The sequence below is a fragment of the Rhipicephalus microplus genome, chromosome 1 (genome assembly GCF_043290135.1).
Source record: "Rhipicephalus microplus isolate Deutch F79 chromosome 1, USDA_Rmic, whole genome shotgun sequence".
NCBI lineage: Eukaryota > Metazoa > Arthropoda > Arachnida > Ixodida > Ixodidae > Rhipicephalus > Rhipicephalus microplus.
The window spans coordinates 13,787,376-13,809,949 of record NC_134700.1 but is presented as its reverse complement, the minus strand read 5'-3'; the positions used below and the strand labels follow the sequence as shown (position 1 = coordinate 13,809,949).

Genomic DNA, 22,574 nt, shown 5'->3' with positions numbered 1-22,574 from the left:
GCATTACTGTCTGTTAGATCTCAATATTATTGTGTTAAAACACGGAAAAACAAAGCCCCTAGGTATACACTTCTTTCCCTTATTTCATTGAATGAGGGTCTCGTTCTCGCAGAATTGGTGTGTTTAGGTTGTATAAGAGGGACAATTAATCAGCTGCCCGCTCACAATAAGTTTACGTGCTACGTGACGCCAAACATGCGCATAAGAGTGTTTTCACATTCGTCGTTTGGCTTATAAATGGCGCTGACTGTCACTCCTACTTCCAAATTCACATATAAACTCAAAAAAGTGGATGGAGGGAAGGCAGCTGTGGTAGATCAGTGGTTAGAGCATCGAACGCGTTATTCGAAGGTCGTAGGTTCGATTCCTGCCCACGGCTGGTTATTTTTTCATCCACTTTTCCTTCTTCTTATTTACATTCCATTGGTTCTAATAACTTCCCCTGTACATTCCTTGGCATTACTGTCTGTTAGATCTCATTATTATTGTGGAAAAACACGCAAAAACGAGCCCTTAGGTGTACAATTCTTTCCCCTATTTCATTGAGCTAGGGTCTCGTACTGGCAGACTTGGTGTGTTTAGGTTGTATAAGAGGGACAGTAATTCAGCTGCCCGCTCATAATAAGTTCACGTGCTACGTGACGCCAAACTTGCGAAAAGAGTGTTTTCACCATCGTCGTTTTGCTTATAGATGGTGCTGACTGTCACTCCTTCTTCTGAACTCACATATAAACTCAAAAAAGTGGATGGAAGGAAGGCCGCTGTGGTAGCTCAGTGGTTAGAGCATCAAACGTGTTATTTGAAGGTCGTAGGTTCGATTCCTGCCCACGGCTGGTTATTTTTTCATCAACTTTTCTTTCTTCTTGTTTACATTCCATTGGTTCTAATAACGTCACCTGTACATTCCTTGGCATTACTGTCTGTTAGATCTCATTATTATTGTGTTAAAACACGGAAAAACGAGCGCTTAGGTTTACACTTTTTTCCCTTATTTAATTGAACGAGGGTCTCGTACTGGCAGGCTTGGTGTCTTTAGATTGTATAAGAGGGACAATTAATCAGCTGCCCACTCATAATAAGTTCACGTGCTACGTGACGCAACATGCGCATAAGAGTGTTTTCACAATCGTTGTTTTGCTTATAGATGGTGCTGACTGTCACTCCTTCTTCTGAATTCACATATAAACTCAAAAAAGTGGATGGAGGGAAGGCCGCTGTGGTAGCTCAGTGGTTAGAGCAACGAACGTGTTATTTGAAGGTCGTAGGTTTGATTCCTGCCCACGGCTGGTTATTTTTTCATCCACTTTTCTTTCTTCTTATTTACATTCCATTGGTTCTAATAACTTCCCCTGTACATTCCTTGGCATGACTGTCTGTTAGATCTCATTATTATTGTGTTAAACACGGAAAAACGAGCCCTTAGGTATACACTTCTTTCCCCTATTTCATTGAGCTAGGGTCTCGTTCTCGCAGAATTGGTGTATTTAGGTTGTATAAGAGGGACAATTAATCAGCTGCCCGCTCACAATAAGTTCACGTGCTACGTGACGCCAAACATGCGCATAAGAGTGTTTTCACATTTGTCGTTTGGCTTATAGATGGCGCTGACTGTCACTCCTACTTCCAAATTCACATATAAACTCAAAAAAGTGGATGGAGGGAAGGCAGCTGTGGTAGATCAGTGGTTAGAGCATCGAACGCGTTATTCGAAGGTCGTAGGTTCGATTCCTGCCCACGGCTGGTTATTTTTTCATCCACATTTGTTTCTTCTTATTTACATTTTTATTGGTTCTAATAACTTCCCCTGTACATTCCTTGGCATGACTGTCTGTTAGATCTCTTTAATATTGTGTTGAAACCCGGAAAAATGAGCCCTTAGGTATACACTTCTTTCCCCTATTTCATTGAACGAGGGTCTCGTACTAGCAGACTTGGTGTGTTTAGGTTGTATAAGAGGGACAATTAATCAGCTGCCCGCTCATAATAAGTTCACGTGCTACGTGACGCCAAACATGCGCATAAGAGTGTTTTCACATTCGTCGTTTGGCTTATGGATGGCGCTGACAGTCACTCCTACTTCTAAATTCACATATAAACTCAAAAAAGTGGATAGAGGGAAGGCCGCTGTGGTAGCTCAGTGGTTAGAGCATCGAACGTGTTATTTGAAGGTCGTAGGTTCGATTCCTGCCCACGGCTGGTTATTTTTTCATCCCCTTTTCCTTCTTCTTATTTACATTCCATTGGTTCTAATAACTTCCCCTGTACATTCCTTGGCATTACTGTCTGTTAGATCTCAATATTATTGTGTTAAAACACGGAAAAACAAAGCCCCTAGGTATACACTTCTTTCCCTTATTTCATTGAATGAGGGTCTCGTACTCGCAGAATTGGTGTGTTTAGGTTGTGTAAGAGGGACAATTAATCAGCTGCCCACTCACAATAAGTTTACGTGCTACGTGACACCAAACATGCGCATAAGAGTGTTTTCACATTCGTCGTTTGGCGCATAGATTGCGCTGACTGTCACTCCTACTTCCAAATTCACATATAAACTCAAAAAAGTGGATGGAGGGAAGGCCGCTGTGGTATCTCAGTGATTAGACCATCGAACGCTTTATTTGAAGGTCGTAGGTTCGATTTCTGTCCACGGCTTGTTATTTTTTCATTCACTTTTCTTTCTTCTTATTTACATTCCATTGGTTCTAATAACTTCCCCTGTACGTTTCTTGGCATGACTGTCTGTTAGATCTCATTAATATTGTGTTAAAACACGAAAAAACGAGCCCTTAGGTATACACTTCTTTCCCCTATTTCATTGAGCTAGGGTCTCGTACTGGCAGAATTGGTGTGTTTAGGTTGTATAAGAGGGACAATTAGTCAGCTGCCCGCTCATAATAAGTTCACGTGCTACGTGACGCCAAACATGCGCATAAGAGTGTTTTCACATTCGTCGTTTGGCTTATAGAGGGCGCTGACTGTCACTCCTTCTTCTGAATTCACATATAAACTCAAAAAAGTGGATGGAGGGAAGGCCGCTGTGGTAGCTCAGTAGTTAGAGCATCAAACGTGTTATTTGAAGGTCGTAGGTTCGATTCCTGCCCACGGCTGGTTATTTTTTCATCCACTTTTCTTTCTTCTTATTTACATTCCATTGGTTCTAATAACTTCCCCTGTACATTCCTTGGCATTACTGTCTGTTAGATCTCATTATTATTGTGTTAAAACACGGAAAAACGAGCGCTTAGGTTTACACTTTTTCCCCTATTTCATTGAACGAGGGTCTCGTACTGGCAGAATTGGTGTGTTTAGGTTGTATAAGAGGGACAATTAGTCAGCTGCCCGCTCATAATAAGTTCACGTGCTACGTGACGCCAAACATGCGCATAAGAGTGTTTTCACATTCGTCGTTTGGCTTATAGATGGCGCTGACTCTCACTCCTTCTTCTAAGTTCACATATAAACTCAAAAAAGTGGATGGAAGGAAGGCCGCTGTGGTAGCTCAGTGGTTAAAGCATCGAACGCGTTATTTGAAGGTCGTATGTTCGATTCCTGCCCACGGCTCGTTACTCTTTCATCCACTTTTCTTTCTTCTTATTTACATTCCATTGGTTCTAATAACTTCCCCTGTACATTCCTTGGCATTACTGTCTGTTAGATCTCATTATTATTGTGGAAAAACACGCAAAAACGAGCCCTAAGGTATACACTTCTTTCCCTTATTTCATTGAACGACGGTCTCGTACTGGCAGACTCGGTGTGTTTAGGTTGTATAAGAGGGACAATTAATCAGCTGCTCGCTCATAAAAGGTTCACGTGCTACGTGATGCCAAACATGCGCATAGGAGTGTTTTCACCATCGTCGTTTTGCTTATAGATGGTGCTGACTGTCACTCCTTCTTCTGAATTCACATATAAACTCAGAAAAGTGGATGGAGGGAAGGCCGCTGTGGTAGCTCAGTGGTTAGAGCTCGAATGTGTTATTTGAAGGTCGTAGGTTCGATTCCTGCCCATGGCTGGTTATTTTTTCATCCACTTTTCTTTCTTCTTATTTACATTCCATTGGTTGTAATAACTTCCCCTGTGCATTCCTTGGCATTACTGTCTGTTAGATCTCATTATTATTGTGTTAAAACACCGAAAAACGAGCGCTTAGGTATACACTTTTTTCCCTTATTTCATTGAACGAGGGTCTCGTACTGGCAGACTTGGTGTCTTTAGATTGTATAAGAGGGACAATTAATAAGCTGCCCACTCATAATAAGTTCACGTGCTACGTGACGCAACATGCGCATAAGAGTGTTTTCACAATCGTTGTTTTGCTTATAGATGGTGCTGACTGTCACTCCTTCTTCTGAATTCACATATAAACTCAAAAAAGTGGATGGAGGGAAGGCCGCTGTGGTAGCTCAGTGGTTAGAGCAACGAACGTGTTATTTGAAGGTCGTAGGTTTGATTCCTGCCCACGGCTGGTTATTTTTTCATCCACTTTTCTTTCTTCTTACTTACATTCTATTGGTTCTAATAACTTCCCCTGTACATTCCTTGGCATTACTGTCTGTTAGATCTCAATAATATTGTGTTAAAATATGGAAAAACAAAGCCCCTAGGTATACACTTCTTTCCCTTATTTCATTGAATTTGGGTCTCGTACTCGCAGAATTCGTGTGTTTAGGTTGTATAAGAGGGACAATTAATCAGCTGCCCGCTCACAATAAGTTCACGTGCTACGTGACGCCAAACATGCGCATAAGAGTGTTTTCACATTCGTTGTTTGGCTTATAGATGGCGCTGACTGTCACTCCAACTTCCAAATTCACATATGAACTCAAAAAAGTGGATGGAGGGAAGGCCGCTGTGGTAGCTCAGTGGTTAGACCATCGAACGCGTTATTTGAAGGTCGTAGGTTCGATTTCTGCCCGCGGCTGGTTATTTTTTCATCCATTTTTCTTTCTTCTTATTTACATTCCATTGCTTCTAATAACTTCCCCTGTACATTCCTTGGCATGACTGTCTGTTAGATCTCATTATTATTGTGTTAAACACGGAAAAACGAGCCCTTAGGTATACACTTCTTTCCCCTATTTCATTGAGCTAGGGTCTCGTTCTCGCAGAATTGGTGTATTTAGGTTGTATAAGAGGGACAATTAATCAGCTGCCCGCTCACAATAAGTTCACGTGCTACGTGACGCCAAACATGCGCATAAGAGTGTTTTCACATTTGTCGTTTGGCTTATAGATGGCGCTGACTGTCACTCCTACTTCCAAATTCACATATAAACTCAAAAAAGTGGATGGAGGGAAGGCAGCTGTGGTAGATCAGTGGTTAGAGCATCGAACGCGTTATTCGAAGGTCGTAGGTTCGATTCCTGCCCACGGCTGGTTATTTTTTCATCCACATTTGTTTCTTCTTATTTACATTTTTATTGGTTCTAATAACTTCCCCTGTACATTCCTTGGCATGACTGTCTGTTAGATCTCTTTAATATTGTGTTGAAACCCGGAAAAATGAGCCCTTAGGTATACACTTCTTTCCCCTATTTCATTGAACGAGGGTCTCGTACTAGCAGACTTGGTGTGTTTAGGTTGTATAAGAGGGACAATTAATCAGCTGCCCGCTCATAATAAGTCCACGTGCTACGTGACGCCAAACATGCGCATAAGAGTGTTTTCACATTCGTCGTTTGGCTTATGGATAGCGCTGACAGTCACTCCTACTTCTAAATTCACATATAAACTCAAAAAAGTGGATAGAGGGAAGGCCGCTGTGGTAGCTCAGTGGTTAGAGCATCGAACGTGTTATTTGAAGGTCGTAGGTTCGATTCCTGCCCACGGCTGGTTATTTTTTCATCCCCTTTTCCTTCTTCTTATTTACATTCCATTGGTTCTAATAACTTCCCCTGTACATTCCTTGGCATTACTGTCTGTTAGATCTCAATATTATTGTGTTAAAACACGGAAAAACAAAGCCCCTAGGTATACACTTCTTTCCCTTATTTCATTGAATGAGGGTCTCGTACTCGCAGAATTGGTGTGTTTAAGTTGTGTAAGAGGGACAATTAATCAGCTGCCCACTCACAATAAGTTTACGTGCTACGTGACACCAAACATGCGCATAAGAGTGTTTTCACATTCGTCGTTTGGCGCATAGATTGCGCTGACTGTCACTCCTACTTCCAAATTCACATATAAACTCAAAAAAGTGGATGGAGGGAAGGCCGCTGTGGTATCTCAGTGATTAGACCATCGAACGCTTTATTTGAAGGTCGTAGGTTCGATTTCTGTCCACGGCTTGTTATTTTTTCATTCACTTTTCTTTCTTCTTATTTACATTCCATTGGTTCTAATAACTTCCCCTGTACGTTTCTTGGCATGACTGTCTGTTAGATCTCATTAATATTGTGTTAAAACACGAAAAAACGAGCCCTTAGGTATACACTTCTTTCCCCTATTTCATTGAGCTAGGGTTTCGTACTGGCGGACTTGGTGTGTTTAGGTTGTATAAGAGGGACAATTAATCAGCTGCCCGCTCATAATAAGTTCACGTGCTACGTGACGCCAAACATGCGAAAAGAGTGTTTTCACCATCGTCGTTTTGCTTATAGATGGTGCTGACTGTCACTCCTTCTTCTTAACTGACATATAAACTCAAAAAAGTGGATGGAGGGAAGGCCGCTGTGGTAGCTCAGTGGTTAGAGCATCAAACGTGTTATTTGAAGGTCGTAGGTTCGATTCCTGCCCACGGCTGGTTATTTTTTCATCAACTTTTCTTTCTTCTTATTTACATTCCATTGGTTCTAATAACTTCACCTGTACATTCCTTGGCATTACTGTCTGTTAGATCTCATTATTATTGTGTTAAAACACGGAAAAACGAGCGCTTAGGTTTACACTTTTTTCCCTTATTTCATTGAACGAGGGTCTCGTACTGGCAGACTTGGTGTCTTTAGATTGTATAAGAGGGACAATTAATCAGCTGCCCACTCATAATAAGTTCACGTGCTACGTGACGCAACATGCGCATAAGAGTGTTTTAACAATCGTTGTTTTGCTTATAGATGGTGCTGACTGTCACTCCTTCTTCTGAATTCACATATAAACTCAAAAAAGTGGATGGAGGGAAGGCCGCTGTGGTAGCTCAGTGGTTAGAGCAACGAACGTGTTATTTGAAGGTCGTAGGTTTGATTCCTGCCCACGGCTGGTTATTTTTTCATCCACTTTTCTTTCTTCCTACTTACATTCTATTGGTTCTAATAACTTCCCCTGTGTGTTCCTTGGCATTACTGTCTGTTACATCTCAATAATATTGTGTTAAAATACGGAAAAACAAAGCTCCTAGGTATACACTTCTTTCCCTTATTTCATTGAATGTGGGTCTCGTACTCGCAGAATTCGTGTGTTTAGGTTGTATAAGAGGGACAATTATTCAGGTGCCCGCTCACGATAAGTTCACGTGCTACGTGACGCCAAACATGCGCATAAGAGTGTTTTCGCAATCGTCGTTTGGCTTATAGATGGCGCTGACTGTCACTCCTACTTCCAAATTCACATATAAACTCAAAAAAGTGGATGGAGAAAGGCCGCTGTGGTAGCTCAGTGGTTAGACCATAAAACGCGTTATTTGAAGGTCGTAGGTTCGATTTCTGCCCACGGCTGGTTATTTTTTCATCCACTTTTCTTTCTTCTTATTTACATTCCATTGGTTCTAATAACTTCCCCTGTACATTCCTTGGCATGACTGTCTGTTAGATCTCATTATTATTGTGTTAAACACGGAAAAACGAGCCCTTAGGTATACACTTCTTTCCCCTATTTCATTGAGCTAGGGTCTCGTACTGGCAGAATTGGTGTGTTTAGGTTGTATAAGAGGGACAATTAGTCAGCTGCCCGCTCATAATAAGTTCACGTGCTACGTGACGCCAAACATGCGCATAAGAGTGTTTTCACATTCGTCGTTTGGCTTATAGAGGGCGCTGACTGTCACTCCTTCTTCTGAATTCACATATAAACTCAAAAAAGTGGATGGAGGGAAGGCCGCTGTGGTAGCTCAGTAGTTAGAGCATCAAACGTGTTATTTGAAGGTCGTAGGTTCGATTCCTGCCCACGGCTGGTTATTTTTTCATCCACTTTTCTTTCTTCTTATTTACATTCCATTGGTTCTAATAACTTCCCCTGTACATTCCTTGGCATTACTGTCTGTTAGATCTCAATATTATTGTGTTAAAACACGGAAAAACAAAGCCCCTAGGTATACACTTCTTTCCCTTATTTCATTGAATGAGGGTCTCGTTCTCGCAGAATTGGTGTGTTTAGGTTGTATAAGAGGGACAATTAATCAGCTGCCCGCTCACAATAAGTTTACGTGCTACGTGACGCCAAACATGCGCATAAGAGTGTTTTCACATTCGTCGTTTGGCTTATAAATGGCGCTGACTGTCACTCCTACTTCCAAATTCACATATAAACTCAAAATAGTGGATGGAGGGAAGGCAGCTGTGGTAGATCAGTGGTTAGAGCATCGAACGCGTTATTCGAAGGTCGTAGGTTCGATTCCTGCCCACGGCTGGTTATTTTTTCATCCACTTTTCCTTCTTCTTATTTACATTCCATTGGTTCTAATAACTTCCCCTGTACATTCCTTGGCATTACTGTCTGTTAGATCTCATTATTATTGTGGAAAAACACGCAAAAACGAGCCCTTAGGTGTACAATTCTTTCCCCTATTTCATTGAGCTAGGGTCTCGTACTGGCAGATTTGGTGTGTTTAGGTTGTATAAGAGGGAATGTAATTCAGCTGCCCGCTCATAATAAGTTCACGTGCTACGTGACGCCAAACTTGCGAAAAGAGTGTTTTCACCATCGTCGTTTTGCTTATAGATGGTGCTGACTGTCACTCCTTCTTCTGAACTCACATATAAACTCAAAAAAGTGGATGGAAGGAAGGCCGCTGTGGTAGCTCAGTGGTTAGAGCATCAAACGTGTTATTTGAAGGTCGTAGGTTCGATTCCTGCCCACGGCTGGTTATTTTTTCATCAACTTTTCTTTCTTCTTGTTTACATTCCATTGGTTCTAATAACGTCACCTGTACATTCCTTGGCATTACTGTCTGTTAGATCTCATTATTATTGTGTTAAAACACGGAAAAACGAGCGCTTAGGTTTACACTTTTTTCCCTTATTTAATTGAACGAGGGTCTCGTACTGGCAGACTTGGTGTCTTTAGATTGTATAAGAGGGACAATTAATCAGCTGCCCACTCATAATAAGTTCACGTGCTACGTGACGCAACATGCGCATAAGAGTGTTTTCACAATCGTTGTTTTGCTTATAGATGGTGCTGACTGTCACTCCTTCTTCTGAATTCACATATAAACTCAAAAAAGTGGATGGAGGGAAGGCCGCTGTGGTAGCTCAGTGGTTAGAGCAACGAACGTGTTATTTGAAGGTCGTAGGTTTGATTCCTGCCCACGGCTGGTTATTTTTTCATCCACTTTTCTTTCTTCTTACTTACATTCTATTGGTTCTAATAACTTCCCCTGTACATTCCTTGGCATTACTGTCTGTTAGATCTCAATAATATTGTGTTAAAATATGGAAAAACAAAGCCCCTAGGTATACACTTCTTTCCCTTATTTCATTGAATGTGGGTCTCGTACTCGCAGAATTCGTGTGTTTAGGTTGTATAAGAGGGACAATTATTCAGCTGCCCGCTCACAATAAGTTCACGTGCTACGTGACGCCAAACATGCGCATAAGAGTGTTTTCACATTCGTTGTTTGGCTTATAGATGGCGCTGACTGTCACTCCAACTTCCAAATTCACATATGAACTCAAAAAAGTGGATGGAGGGAAGGCCGCTGTGGTAGCTCAGTGGTTAGACCATCGAACGCGTTATTTGAAGGTCGTAGGTTCGATTTCTGCCCGCGGCTGGTTATTTTTTCATCCATTTTTCTTTCTTCTTATTTACATTCCATTGCTTCTAATAACTTCCCCTGTACATTCCTTGGCATGACTGTCTGTTAGATCTCATTATTATTGTGTTAAACACGGAAAAACGAGCCCTTAGGTATACACTTCTTTCCCCTATTTCATTGAGCTAGGGTCTCGTTCTCGCAGAATTGGTGTATTTAGGTTGTATAAGAGGGACAATTAATCAGCTGCCCGCTCACAATAAGTTCACGTGCTACGTGACGCCAAACATGCGCATAAGAGTGTTTTCACATTTGTCGTTTGGCTTATAGATGGCGCTGACTGTCACTCCTACTTCCAAATTCACATATAAACTCAAAAAAGTGGATGGAGGGAAGGCAGCTGTGGTAGATCAGTGGTTAGAGCATCGAACGCGTTATTCGAAGGTCGTAGGTTCGATTCCTGCCCACGGCTGGTTATTTTTTCATCCACATTTGTTTCTTCTTATTTACATTTTTATTGGTTCTAATAACTTCCCCTGTACATTCCTTGGCATGACTGTCTGTTAGATCTCTTTAATATTGTGTTGAAACCCGGAAAAATGAGCCCTTAGGTATACACTTCTTTCCCCTATTTCATTGAACGAGGGTCTCGTACTAGCAGACTTGGTGTGTTTAGGTTGTATAAGAGGGACAATTAATCAGCTGCCCGCTCATAATAAGTTCACGTGCTACGTGACGCCAAACATGCGCATAAGAGTGTTTTCACATTCGTCGTTTGGCTTATGGATGGCGCTGACAGTCACTCCTACTTCTAAATTCACATATAAACTCAAAAAAGTGGATAGAGGGAAGGCCGCTGTGGTAGCTCAGTGGTTAGAGCATCGAACGTGTTATTTGAAGGTCGTAGGTTCGATTCCTGCCCACGGCTGGTTATTTTTTCATCCCCTTTTCCTTCTTCTTATTTACATTCCATTGGTTCTAATAACTTCCCCTGTACATTCCTTGGCATTACTGTCTGTTAGATCTCAATATTATTGTGTTAAAACACGGAAAAACGAGCGCTTAGGTTTACACTTTTTCCCCTATTTCATTGAACGAGGGTCTCGTACTGGCAGAATTGGTGTGTTTAGGTTGTATAAGAGGGACAATTAGTCAGCTGCCCGCTCATAATAAGTTCACGTGCTACGTGACGCCAAACATGCGCATAAGAGTGTTTTCACATTCGTCGTTTGGCTTATAGATGGCGCTGACTCTCACTCCTTCTTCTAAGTTCACATATAAACTCAAAAAAGTGGATGGAAGGAAGGCCGCTGTGGTAGCTCAGTGGTTAAAGCATCGAACGCGTTATTTGAAGGTCGTATGTTCGATTCCTGCCCACGGCTCGTTACTCTTTCATCCACTTTTCTTTCTTCTTATTTACATTCCATTGGTTCTAATAACTTCCCCTGTACATTCCTTGGCATTACTGTCTGTTAGATCTCATTATTATTGTGGAAAAACACGCAAAAACGAGCCCTAAGGTATACACTTCTTTCCCTTATTTCATTGAACGACGGTCTCGTACTGGCAGACTCGGTGTGTTTAGGTTGTATAAGAGGGACAATTAATCAGCTGCTCGCTCATAAAAGGTTCACGTGCTACGTGATGCCAAACATGCGCATAGGAGTGTTTTCACCATCGTCGTTTTGCTTATAGATGGTGCTGACTGTCACTCCTTCTTCTGAATTCACATATAAACTCAGAAAAGTGGATGGAGGGAAGGCCGCTGTGGTAGCTCAGTGGTTAGAGCTCGAATGTGTTATTTGAAGGTCGTAGGTTCGATTCCTGCCCATGGCTGGTTATTTTTTCATCCACTTTTCTTTCTTCTTATTTACATTCCATTGGTTGTAATAACTTCCCCTGTGCATTCCTTGGCATTACTGTCTGTTAGATCTCATTATTATTGTGTTAAAACACCGAAAAACGAGCGCTTAGGTATACACTTTTTTCCCTTATTTCATTGAACGAGGGTCTCGTACTGGCAGACTTGGTGTCTTTAGATTGTATAAGAGGGACAATTAATCAGCTGCCCACTCATAATAAGTTCACGTGCTACGTGACGCAACATGCGCATAAGAGTGTTTTCACAATCGTTGTTTTGCTTATAGATGGTGCTGACTGTCACTCCTTCTTCTGAATTCACATATAAACTCAAAAAAGTGGATGGAGGGAAGGCCGCTGTGGTAGCTCAGTGGTTAGAGCAACGAACGTGTTATTTGAAGGTCGTAGGTTTGATTCCTGCCCACGGCTGGTTATTTTTTCATCCACTTTTCTTTCTTCTTACTTACATTCTATTGGTTCTAATAACTTCCCCTGTACATTCCTTGGCATTACTGTCTGTTAGATCTCAATAATATTGTGTTAAAATATGGAAAAACAAAGCCCCTAGGTATACACTTCTTTCCCTTATTTCATTGAATTTGGGTCTCGTACTCGCAGAATTCGTGTGTTTAGGTTGTATAAGAGGGACAATTAATCAGCTGCCCGCTCACAATAAGTTCACGTGCTACGTGACGCCAAACATGCGCATAAGAGTGTTTTCACATTCGTTGTTTGGCTTATAGATGGCGCTGACTGTCACTCCAACTTCCAAATTCACATATGAACTCAAAAAAGTGGATGGAGGGAAGGCCGCTGTGGTAGCTCAGTGGTTAGACCATCGAACGCGTTATTTGAAGGTCGTAGGTTCGATTTCTGCCCGCGGCTGGTTATTTTTTCATCCATTTTTCTTTCTTCTTATTTACATTCCATTGCTTCTAATAACTTCCCCTGTACATTCCTTGGCATGACTGTCTGTTAGATCTCATTATTATTGTGTTAAACACGGAAAAACGAGCCCTTAGGTATACACTTCTTTCCCCTATTTCATTGAGCTAGGGTCTCGTTCTCGCAGAATTGGTGTATTTAGGTTGTATAAGAGGGACAATTAATCAGCTGCCCGCTCACAATAAGTTCACGTGCTACGTGACGCCAAACATGCGCATAAGAGTGTTTTCACATTTGTCGTTTGGCTTATAGATGGCGCTGACTGTCACTCCTACTTCCAAATTCACATATAAACTCAAAAAAGTGGATGGAGGGAAGGCAGCTGTGGTAGATCAGTGGTTAGAGCATCGAACGCGTTATTCGAAGGTCGTAGGTTCGATTCCTGCCCACGGCTGGTTATTTTTTCATCCACATTTGTTTCTTCTTATTTACATTTTTATTGGTTCTAATAACTTCCCCTGTACATTCCTTGGCATGACTGTCTGTTAGATCTCTTTAATATTGTGTTGAAACCCGGAAAAATGAGCCCTTAGGTATACACTTCTTTCCCCTATTTCATTGAACGAGGGTCTCGTACTAGCAGACTTGGTGTGTTTAGGTTGTATAAGAGGGACAATTAATCAGCTGCCCGCTCATAATAAGTTCACGTGCTACGTGACGCCAAACATGCGCATAAGAGTGTTTTCACATTCGTCGTTTGGCTTATGGATAGCGCTGACAGTCACTCCTACTTCTAAATTCACATATAAACTCAAAAAAGTGGATAGAGGGAAGGCCGCTGTGGTAGCTCAGTGGTTAGAGCATCGAACGTGTTATTTGAAGGTCGTAGGTTCGATTCCTGCCCACGGCTGGTTATTTTTTCATCCCCTTTTCCTTCTTCTTATTTACATTCCATTGGTTCTAATAACTTCCCCTGTACATTCCTTGGCATTACTGTCTGTTAGATCTCAATATTATTGTGTTAAAACACGGAAAAACAAAGCCCCTAGGTATACACTTCTTTCCCTTATTTCATTGAATGAGGGTCTCGTACTCGCAGAATTGGTGTGTTTAAGTTGTGTAAGAGGGACAATTAATCAGCTGCCCACTCACAATAAGTTTACGTGCTACGTGACACCAAACATGCGCATAAGAGTGTTTTCACATTCGTCGTTTGGCGCATAGATTGCGCTGACTGTCACTCCTACTTCCAAATTCACATATAAACTCAAAAAAGTGGATGGAGGGAAGGCCGCTGTGGTATCTCAGTGATTAGACCATCGAACGCTTTATTTGAAGGTCGTAGGTTCGATTTCTGTCCACGGCTTGTTATTTTTTCATTCACTTTTCTTTCTTCTTATTTACATTCCATTGGTTCTAATAACTTCCCCTGTACGTTTCTTGGCATGACTGTCTGTTAGATCTCATTAATATTGTGTTAAAACACGAAAAAACGAGCCCTTAGGTATACACTTCTTTCCCCTATTTCATTGAGCTAGGGTTTCGTACTGGCGGACTTGGTGTGTTTAGGTTGTATAAGAGGGACAATTAATCAGCTGCCCGCTCATAATAAGTTCACGTGCTACGTGACGCCAAACATGCGAAAAGAGTGTTTTCACCATCGTCGTTTTGCTTATAGATGGTGCTGACTGTCACTCCTTCTTCTTAACTGACATATAAACTCAAAAAAGTGGATGGAGGGAAGGCCGCTGTGGTAGCTCAGTGGTTAGAGCATCAAACGTGTTATTTGAAGGTCGTAGGTTCGATTCCTGCCCACGGCTGGTTATTTTTTCATCAACTTTTCTTTCTTCTTATTTACATTCCATTGGTTCTAATAACTTCACCTGTACATTCCTTGGCATTACTGTCTGTTAGATCTCATTATTATTGTGTTAAAACACGGAAAAACGAGCGCTTAGGTTTACACTTTTTTCCCTTATTTCATTGAACGAGGGTCTCGTACTGGCAGACTTGGTGTCTTTAGATTGTATAAGAGGGACAATTAATCAGCTGCCCACTCATAATAAGTTCACGTGCTACGTGACGCAACATGCGCATAAGAGTGTTTTAACAATCGTTGTTTTGCTTATAGATGGTGCTGACTGTCACTCCTTCTTCTGAATTCACATATAAACTCAAAAAAGTGGATGGAGGGAAGGCCGCTGTGGTAGCTCAGTGGTTAGAGCAACGAACGTGTTATTTGAAGGTCGTAGGTTTGATTCCTGCCCACGGCTGGTTATTTTTTCATCCACTTTTCTTTCTTCCTACTTACATTCTATTGGTTCTAATAACTTCCCCTGTGTGTTCCTTGGCATTACTGTCTGTTACATCTCAATAATATTGTGTTAAAATACGGAAAAACAAAGCTCCTAGGTATACACTTCTTTCCCTTATTTCATTGAATGTGGGTCTCGTACTCGCAGAATTCGTGTGTTTAGGTTGTATAAGAGGGACAATTATTCAGGTGCCCGCTCACGATAAGTTCACGTGCTACGTGACGCCAAACATGCGCATAAGAGTGTTTTCGCAATCGTCGTTTGGCTTATAGATGGCGCTGACTGTCACTCCTACTTCCAAATTCACATATAAACTCAAAAAAGTGGATGGAGAAAGGCCGCTGTGGTAGCTCAGTGGTTAGACCATAAAACGCGTTATTTGAAGGTCGTAGGTTCGATTTCTGCCCACGGCTGGTTATTTTTTCATCCACTTTTCTTTCTTCTTATTTACATTCCATTGGTTCTAATAACTTCCCCTGTACATTCCTTGGCATGACTGTCTGTTAGATCTCATTATTATTGTGTTAAACACGGAAAAACGAGCCCTTAGGTATACACTTCTTTCCCCTATTTCATTGAGCTAGGGTCTCGTACTGGCAGAATTGGTGTGTTTAGGTTGTATAAGAGGGACAATTAGTCAGCTGCCCGCTCATAATAAGTTCACGTGCTACGTGACGCCAAACATGCGCATAAGAGTGTTTTCACATTCGTCGTTTGGCTTATAGAGGGCGCTGACTGTCACTCCTTCTTCTGAATTCACATATAAACTCAAAAAAGTGGATGGAGGGAAGGCCGCTGTGGTAGCTCAGTAGTTAGAGCATCAAACGTGTTATTTGAAGGTCGTAGGTTCGATTCCTGCCCACGGCTGGTTATTTTTTCATCCACTTTTCTTTCTTCTTATTTACATTCCATTGGTTCTAATAACTTCCCCTGTACATTCCTTGGCATTACTGTCTGTTAGATCTCAATATTATTGTGTTAAAACACGGAAAAACAAAGCCCCTAGGTATACACTTCTTTCCCTTATTTCATTGAATGAGGGTCTCGTTCTCGCAGAATTGGTGTGTTTAGGTTGTATAAGAGGGACAATTAATCAGCTGCCCGCTCACAATAAGTTTACGTGCTACGTGACGCCAAACATGCGCATAAGAGTGTTTTCACATTCGTCGTTTGGCTTATAAATGGCGCTGACTGTCACTCCTACTTCCAAATTCACATATAAACTCAAAATAGTGGATGGAGGGAAGGCAGCTGTGGTAGATCAGTGGTTAGAGCATCGAACGCGTTATTCGAAGGTCGTAGGTTCGATTCCTGCCCACGGCTGGTTATTTTTTCATCCACTTTTCCTTCTTCTTATTTACATTCCATTGGTTCTAATAACTTCCCCTGTACATTCCTTGGCATTACTGTCTGTTAGATCTCATTATTATTGTGGAAAAACACGCAAAAACGAGCCCTTAGGTGTACAATTCTTTCCCCTATTTCATTGAGCTAGGGTCTCGTACTGGCAGATTTGGTGTGTTTAGGTTGTATAAGAGGGAATGTAATTCAGCTGCCCGCTCATAATAAGTTCACGTGCTACGTGACGCCAAACTTGCGAAAAGAGTGTTTTCACCATCGTCGTTTTGCTTATAGATGGTGCTGACTGTCACTCCTTCTTCTGAACTCACATATAAACTCAAAAAAGTGGATGGAAGGAAGGCCGCTGTGGTAGCTCAGTGGTTAGAGCATCAAACGTGTTATTTGAAGGTCGTAGGTTCGATTCCTGCCCACGGCTGGTTATTTTTTCATCAACTTTTCTTTCTTCTTGTTTACATTCCATTGGTTCTAATAACGTCACCTGTACATTCCTTGGCATTACTGTCTGTTAGATCTCATTATTATTGTGTTAAAACACGGAAAAACGAGCGCTTAGGTTTACACTTTTTTCCCTTATTTAATTGAACGAGGGTCTCGTACTGGCAGACTTGGTGTCTTTAGATTGTATAAGAGGGACAATTAATCAGCTGCCCACTCATAATAAGTTCACGTGCTACGTGACGCAACATGCGCATAAGAGTGTTTTCACAATCGTTGTTTTGCTTATAGATGGTGCTGACTGTCACTCCTTCTTCTGAATTCACATATAAACTCAAAAAAGTGGATGGAGGGAAGGCCGCTGTGGTAGCTGAGTGGTTAGAGCAACGAACGTGTTATTTGAAGGTCGTATGTTTGATTCCTGCCCACGGCTGGTTATTTTTTCATCCACTTTTCTTTCTTCTTACTTACATTCTATTGGTTCTAATAACTTCCCCTGTACATTCCTTGGCATTACTGTCTGTTAGATCTCAATAATATTGTGTTAAAATATGGAAAAACAAAGCCCCTAGGTATACACTTCTTTCCCTTATTTCATTGAATGTGGGTCTCGTACTCGCAGAATTCGTGTGTTTAGGTTGTATAAGAGGGACAATTATTCAGCTGCCCGCTCACAATAAGTTCACGTGCTACGTGACGCCAAACATGCGCATAAGAGTGTTTTCACATTCGTTGTTTGGCTTATAGATGGCGCTGACTGTCACTCCAACTTCCAAATTCACATATGAACTCAAAAAAGTGGATGGAGGGAAGGCCGCTGTGGTAGCTCAGTGGTTAGACCATCGAACGCGTTATTTGAAGGTCGTAGGTTCGATTTCTGCCCGCGGCTGGTTATTTTTTCATCCATTTTTCTTTCTTCTTATTTACATTCCATTGCTTCTAATAACTTCCCCTGTACATTCCTTGGCATGACTGTCTGTTAGATCTCATTATTATTGTGTTAAACACGGAAAAACGAGCCCTTAGGTATACACTTCTTTCCCCTATTTCATTGAGCTAGGGTCTCGTTCTCGCAGAATTGGTGTATTTAGGTTGTATAAGAGGGACAATTAATCAGCTGCCCGCTCACAATAAGTTCACGTGCTACGTGACGCCAAACATGCGCATAAGAGTGTTTTCACATTTGTCGTTTGGCTTATAGATGGCGCTGACTGTCACTCCTACTTCCAAATTCACATATAAACTCAAAAAAGTGGATGGAAGGAAGGCCGCTGTGGTAGCTCAGTGGTTAGAGCATCAAACGTGTTATTTGAAGGTCGTAGGTTCGATTCCTGCCCACGGCTGGTTATTTTTTCATCAACTTTTCTTTCTTCTTGTTTACATTCCATTGGTTCTAATAACGTCACCTGTACATTCCTTGGCATTACTGTCTGTTAGATCTCATTATTATTGTGTTAAAACACGGAAAAACGAGCGCTTAGGTTTACACTTTTTTCCCTTATTTAATTGAACGAGGGTCTCGTACTGGCAGACTTGGTGTCTTTAGATTGTATAAGAGGGACAATTAATCAGCTGCCCACTCATAATAAGTTCACGTGCTACGTGACGCAACATGCGCATAAGAGTGTTTTCACAATCGTTGTTTTGCTTATAGATGGTGCTGACTGTCACTCCTTCTTCTGAATTCACATATAAACTCAAAAAAGTGGATGGAGGGAAGGCCGCTGTGGTAGCTCAGTGGTTAGAGCAACGAACGTGTTATTTGAAGGTCGTAGGTTTGATTCCTGCCCACGGCTGGTTATTTTTTCATCCACTTTTCTTTCTTCTTACTTACATTCTATTGGTTCTAATAACTTCCCCTGTACATTCCTTGGCATTACTGTCTGTTAGATCTCAATAATATTGTGTTAAAATATGGAAAAACAAAGCCCCTAGGTATACACTTCTTTCCCTTATTTCATTGAATGTGGGTCTCGTACTCGCAGAATTCGTGTGTTTAGGTTGTATAAGAGGGACAATTATTCAGCTGCCCGCTCACAATAAGTTCACGTGCTACGTGACGCCAAACATGCGCATAAGAGTGTTTTCACATTCGTTGTTTGGCTTATAGATGGCGCTGACTGTCACTCCAACTTCCAAATTCACATATGAACTCAAAAAAGTGGATGGAGGGAAGGCCGCTGTGGTAGCTCAGTGGTTAGACCATCGAACGCGTTATTTGAAGGTCGTAGGTTCGATTTCTGCCCGCGGCTGGTTATTTTTTCATCCATTTTTCTTTCTTCTTATTTACATTCCATTGCTTCTAATAACTTCCCCTGTACATTCCTTGGCATGACTGTCTGTTAGATCTCATTATTATTGTGTTAAACACGGAAAAACGAGCCCTTAGGTATACACTTCTTTCCCCTATTTCATTGAGCTAGGGTCTCGTTCTCGCAGAATTGGTGTATTTAGGTTGTATAAGAGGGACAATTAATCAGCTGCCCGCTCACAATAAGTTCACGTGCTACGTGACGCCAAACATGCGCATAAGAGTGTTTTCACATTTGTCGTTTGGCTTATAGATGGCGCTGACTGTCACTCCTACTTCCAAATTCACATATAAACTCAAAAAAGTGGATGGAGGGAAGGCAGCTGTGGTAGATCAGTGGTTAGAGCATCGAACGCGTTATTCGAAGGTCGTAGGTTCGATTCCTGCCCACGGCTGGTTATTTTTTCATCCACATTTGTTTCTTCTTATTTACATTTTTATTGGTTCTAATAACTTCCCCTGTACATTCCTTGGCATGACTGTCTGTTAGATCTCTTTAATATTGTGTTGAAACCCGGAAAAATGAGCCCTTAGGTATACACTTCTTTCCCCTATTTCATTGAACGAGGGTCTCGTACTAGCAGACTTGGTGTGTTTAGGTTGTATAAGAGGGACAATTAATCAGCTGCCCGCTCATAATAAGTTCACGTGCTACGTGACGCCAAACATGCGCATAAGAGTGTTTTCACATTCGTCGTTTGGCTTATGGATGGCGCTGACAGTCACTCCTACTTCTAAATTCACATATAAACTCAAAAAAGTGGATAGAGGGAAGGCCGCTGTGGTAGCTCAGTGGTTAGAGCATCGAACGTGTTATTTGAAGGTCGTAGGTTCGATTCCTGCCCACGGCTGGTTATTTTTTCATCCCCTTTTCCTTCTTCTTATTTACATTCCATTGGTTCTAATAACTTCCCCTGTACATTCCTTGGCATTACTGTCTGTTAGATCTCAATATTATTGTGTTAAAACACGGAAAAACAAAGCCCCTAGGTATACACTTCTTTCCCTTATTTCATTGAATGAGGGTCTCGTACTCGCAGAATTGGTGTGTTTAGGTTGTGTAAGAGGGACAATTAATCAGCTGCCCACTCACAATAAGTTTACGTGCTACGTGACACCAAACATGCGCATAAGAGTGTTTTCACATTCGTCGTTTGGCGCATAGATTGCGCTGACTGTCACTCCTACTTCCAAATTCACATATAAACTCAAAAAAGTGGATGGAGGGAAGGCCGCTGTGGTATCTCAGTGATTAGACCATCGAACGCTTTATTTGAAGGTCGTAGGTTCGATTGCTGTCCACGGCTTGTTATTTTTTCATTCACTTTTCTTTCTTCTTATTTACATTCCATTGGTTCTAATAACTTCCCCTGTACGTTTCTTGGCATGACTGTCTGTTAGATCTCATTAATATTGTGTTAAAACACGAAAAAACGAGCCCTTAGGTATACACTTCTTTCCCCTATTTCATTGAGCTAGGGTTTCGTACTGGCGGACTTGGTGTGTTTAGGTTGTATAAGAGGGACAATTAATCAGCTGCCCGCTCATAATAAGTTCACGTGCTACGTGACGCCAAACATGCGAAAAGAGTGTTTTCACCATCGTCGTTTTGCTTATAGATGGTGCTGACTGTCACTCCTTCTTCTTAACTCACATATAAACTCAAAAAAGTGGATGGAGGGAAGGCCGCTGTGGTAGCTCAGTGGTTAGAGCATCAAACGTGTTATTTGAAGGTCGTAGGTTCGATTCCTGCCCACGGCTGGTTATTTTTTCATCAACTTTTCTTTCTTCTTATTTACATTCCATTGGTTCTAATAACTTCACCTGTACATTCCTTGGCATTACTGTCTGTTAGATCTCATTATTATTGTGTTAAAACACGGAAAAACGAGCGCTTAGGTTTACACTTTTTTCCCTTATTTCATTGAACGAGGGTCTCGTACTGGCAGACTTGGTGTCTTTAGATTGTATAAGAGGGACAATTAATCAGCTGCCCACTCATAATAAGTTCACGTGCTACGTGACGCAACATGCGCATAAGAGTGTTTTAACAATCGTTGTTTTGCTTATAGATGGTGCTGACTGTCACTCCTTCTTCTGAATTCACATATAAACTCAAAAAAGTGGATGGAGGGAAGGCCGCTGTGGTAGCTCAGTGGTTAGAGCAACGAACGTGTTATTTGAAGGTCGTAGGTTTGATTCCTGCCCACGGCTGGTTATTTTTTCATCCACTTTTCTTTCTTCCTACTTACATTCTATTGGTTCTAATAACTTCCCCTGTGTGTTCCTTGGCATTACTGTCTGTTACATCTCAATAATATTGTGTTAAAATACGGAAAAACAAAGCTCCTAGGTATACACTTCTTTCCCTTATTTCATTGAATGTGGGTCTCGTACTCGCAGAATTCGTGTGTTTAGGTTGTATAAGAGGGACAATTATTCAGGTGCCCGCTCACAATAAGTTCACGTGCTACGTGACGCCAAACATGCGCATAAGAGTGTTTTCGCATTCGTCGTTTGGCTTATAGATGGCGCTGACTGTCACTCCTACTTCCAAATTCACATATAAACTCAAAAAAGTGGATGGAGAAAGGCCGCTGTGGTAGCTCAGTGGTTAGACCATAAAACGCGTTATTTGAAGGTCGTAGGTTCGATTTCTGCCCACGGCTGGTTATTTTTTCATCCACTTTTCTTTCTTCTTATTTACATTCCATTGGTTCTAATAACTTCCCCTGTACATTCCTTGGCATGACTGTCTGTTAGATCTCATTATTATTGTGTTAAACACGGAAAAACGAGCCCTTAGGTATACACTTCTTTCCCCTATTTCATTGAGCTAGGGTCTCGTACTGGCAGAATTGGTGTGTTTAGGTTGTATAAGAGGGACAATTAGTCAGCTGCCCGCTCATAATAAGTTCACGTGCTACGTGACGCCAAACATGCGCATAAGAGTGTTTTCACATTCGTCGTTTGGCTTATAGAGGGCGCTGACTGTCACTCCTTCTTCTGAATTCACATATAAACTCAAAAAAGTGGATGGAGGGAAGGCCGCTGTGGTAGCTCAGTAGTTAGAGCATCAAACGTGTTATTTGAAGGTCGTAGGTTCGATTCCTGCCCACGGCTGGTTATTTTTTCATCCACTTTTCTTTCTTCTTATTTACATTCCATTGGTTCTAATAACTTCCCCTGTACATTCCTTGGCATTACTGTCTGTTAGATCTCATTATTATTGTGTTAAAACACGGAAAAACGAGCGCTTAGGTTTACACTTTTTCCCCTATTTCATTGAACGAGGGTCTCGTACTGGCAGAATTGGTGTGTTTAGGTTGTATAAGAGGGACAATTAGTCAGCTGCCCGCTCATAATAAGTTCACGTGCTACGTGACGCCAAACATGCGCATAAGAGTGTTTTCACATTCGTCGTTTGGCTTATAGATGGCGCTGACTCTCACTCCTTCTTCTAAGTTCACATATAAACTCAAAAAAGTGGATGGAAGGA

The 22,574-nt window shown here is 41.5% G+C and overlaps 16 non-coding genes across 16 annotated transcripts; all 16 read left to right on the top strand.

Annotated features, from left to right (window-relative positions):
- Window positions 1–760: 760 nt before the first annotated feature.
- TRNAT-UGU (transfer RNA threonine (anticodon UGU)) lies at window positions 761–833 on the top strand. Its single transcript has one exon. It is a non-coding gene; the product is annotated as a tRNA-Thr (tRNA).
- Window positions 834–2,123: 1,290 nt separating this feature from the next.
- On the top strand, window positions 2,124–2,196 carry TRNAT-UGU (transfer RNA threonine (anticodon UGU)). The gene has a single exon. It is a non-coding gene; the product is annotated as a tRNA-Thr (tRNA).
- An 838-nt stretch (window positions 2,197–3,034) lies between these two features.
- On the top strand, window positions 3,035–3,107 carry TRNAT-UGU (transfer RNA threonine (anticodon UGU)). The gene has a single exon. It is a non-coding gene; the product is annotated as a tRNA-Thr (tRNA).
- Window positions 3,108–5,761: 2,654 nt separating this feature from the next.
- On the top strand, window positions 5,762–5,834 carry TRNAT-UGU (transfer RNA threonine (anticodon UGU)). Its single transcript has one exon. It is a non-coding gene; the product is annotated as a tRNA-Thr (tRNA).
- An 837-nt stretch (window positions 5,835–6,671) lies between these two features.
- Window positions 6,672–6,744, top strand: TRNAT-UGU (transfer RNA threonine (anticodon UGU)). The gene has a single exon. It is a non-coding gene; the product is annotated as a tRNA-Thr (tRNA).
- Window positions 6,745–8,033: 1,289 nt separating this feature from the next.
- Window positions 8,034–8,106, top strand: TRNAT-UGU (transfer RNA threonine (anticodon UGU)). The gene has a single exon. It is a non-coding gene; the product is annotated as a tRNA-Thr (tRNA).
- An 837-nt stretch (window positions 8,107–8,943) lies between these two features.
- TRNAT-UGU (transfer RNA threonine (anticodon UGU)) lies at window positions 8,944–9,016 on the top strand. The gene has a single exon. It is a non-coding gene; the product is annotated as a tRNA-Thr (tRNA).
- Window positions 9,017–10,762: 1,746 nt separating this feature from the next.
- On the top strand, window positions 10,763–10,835 carry TRNAT-UGU (transfer RNA threonine (anticodon UGU)). The gene has a single exon. It is a non-coding gene; the product is annotated as a tRNA-Thr (tRNA).
- A 2,654-nt stretch (window positions 10,836–13,489) lies between these two features.
- On the top strand, window positions 13,490–13,562 carry TRNAT-UGU (transfer RNA threonine (anticodon UGU)). The gene has a single exon. It is a non-coding gene; the product is annotated as a tRNA-Thr (tRNA).
- An 837-nt stretch (window positions 13,563–14,399) lies between these two features.
- TRNAT-UGU (transfer RNA threonine (anticodon UGU)) lies at window positions 14,400–14,472 on the top strand. The gene has a single exon. It is a non-coding gene; the product is annotated as a tRNA-Thr (tRNA).
- Window positions 14,473–15,761: 1,289 nt separating this feature from the next.
- On the top strand, window positions 15,762–15,834 carry TRNAT-UGU (transfer RNA threonine (anticodon UGU)). The gene has a single exon. It is a non-coding gene; the product is annotated as a tRNA-Thr (tRNA).
- An 837-nt stretch (window positions 15,835–16,671) lies between these two features.
- Window positions 16,672–16,744, top strand: TRNAT-UGU (transfer RNA threonine (anticodon UGU)). Its single transcript has one exon. It is a non-coding gene; the product is annotated as a tRNA-Thr (tRNA).
- Window positions 16,745–18,034: 1,290 nt separating this feature from the next.
- On the top strand, window positions 18,035–18,107 carry TRNAT-UGU (transfer RNA threonine (anticodon UGU)). The gene has a single exon. It is a non-coding gene; the product is annotated as a tRNA-Thr (tRNA).
- A 1,746-nt stretch (window positions 18,108–19,853) lies between these two features.
- On the top strand, window positions 19,854–19,926 carry TRNAT-UGU (transfer RNA threonine (anticodon UGU)). Its single transcript has one exon. It is a non-coding gene; the product is annotated as a tRNA-Thr (tRNA).
- Window positions 19,927–20,763: 837 nt separating this feature from the next.
- TRNAT-UGU (transfer RNA threonine (anticodon UGU)) lies at window positions 20,764–20,836 on the top strand. The gene has a single exon. It is a non-coding gene; the product is annotated as a tRNA-Thr (tRNA).
- Window positions 20,837–22,125: 1,289 nt separating this feature from the next.
- Window positions 22,126–22,198, top strand: TRNAT-UGU (transfer RNA threonine (anticodon UGU)). Its single transcript has one exon. It is a non-coding gene; the product is annotated as a tRNA-Thr (tRNA).
- The last annotated feature ends 376 nt before the right edge of the window (window positions 22,199–22,574 follow it).